The 1,387-nt window shown below is 53.8% G+C and overlaps 1 protein-coding gene across 1 annotated transcript in view; it reads left to right on the forward strand.

The window, feature by feature from the left end:
• The window catches only part of CNKSR3 (CNKSR family member 3), a gene marked incomplete at its 5' end in the record, with an annotated part of 70,296 nt that overhangs the window by 21,385 nt on the left and 47,524 nt on the right, over positions 1–1,387 (forward strand). The gene's annotated exons all lie outside the window — the stretch shown is intronic.

The raw sequence follows: 1,387 nt of genomic DNA on the forward strand, positions 1-1,387 counted from the left end.
ATCAACATCAACAGGAAAACATTAACAGCAATATCAATATGTGGCATTCCATTAGTCGCAAGTGACATTCATCAACACAGTGCAGATTGCTGGTTCCCCTTGTTCCCGATTTGCAGCCCCCAGGCCCTGCCAGTGCTTCTCATTCTTGACTTGCAGCCTTCTAGCCCTGCCAGTGCCCCTCAATTCCAAGCCACTGCCCCCCACTGCCTACAGGCCCGCCAGTGCCCCTCAGTCCCAACCTGCAGCCCCCTGCCCCTCCCCCCAGTCTTGCTGGAGGGGCCCTCCAGCTGCCCCCATCCCGCACAGTGGTTGTGGTGGCTCTGGCTCATGTGAGTGGTAGTGGAGTGAGTCTGGCCTCAGCATAGACTGGAAGAGGAGGCACCCCTTGCCCTGGACTGGGGCTCCTTCACCGTGCCAGATGGTCTCACCATACCCCTCATGGGCAGTGTCTCCTAGCCATCCCACTCCTGTGAGCACACCAGCTCTGGTACCACTGGCTGGGCCACAAAGCTCCCTGATGCCCCTGAAGGGTCCCCCTGCCCCCTTCTCTAGGTGGAGGGGCACGTGCCTCCCTCCTGCCCTCCCACCCCGGCCTGCCGCAGCTCCAGCCCCAGTGCCGACACATTCCTTCAGCACTGGCAGGCAACTGCCCACCACATGTCTCCCAGGCATTCTCTAAGCCCTGGCCCTCCAACCCCTGCTCCCGATAGACTTACCTGCATCCAGCTGCCAGGGCTACTCCCACCATCCTGCCTGGCTGTATGCTGGCTACATAAGTGTACATGCACAGATGCATATGGTGTCCCCTGTCTCCAGTCACCCCAAGCAGCTCCTTGCTGGCTGGAAGGCTGCCAGCCTGCAAGGAGAAACCTGTGGTTTCCCGCATTTTTTCTGTGACTGTTTGAGACCCTTTCAAATATTCTTGTGATCCACTTTTGAGTTATGACCCACAGGCTGAGAAACACAGGCCCAGAAGGCAGGAAGAGAAGTGGATTTGTCATACAGTTTTGTGTGGGGGTTCGAACTCTGGCATAGCCTTACAAAGAGTGCGTATAAAGTGACTTTCCATTCTAAAACTGTACAGTATTTCCAAAGACATTATAGAACATTTAGAGAAAGAATAAGAATTAAATGTCTTGCCCTTTTTGGGATAATACCAAGTTCTGGCAAGATCCATTAGTAACTGTGGTGGCATCAAACAGTGTATGCTGATGCACTGATAAAGCAGGAATGCGAAGCCATGACTTCACGCGCCCAACCATGGTTTATTGCTGAATGTCCTGCCTACCCTTGCTGTGGGGCATTTGATAAACAACTCTAGCTGGCTAACTTTTGATGCATATTTCCAGATCACCTCTTGGGGCTTGTCGGTTCCACTTCTGTGGCT

The sequence above is a fragment of the Gavialis gangeticus genome, unplaced genomic scaffold, assembly GCF_001723915.1.
Source record: "Gavialis gangeticus isolate Ggan-Ray unplaced genomic scaffold, GavGan_comp1, whole genome shotgun sequence".
Lineage (NCBI taxonomy): Eukaryota > Metazoa > Chordata > Crocodylia > Gavialidae > Gavialis > Gavialis gangeticus.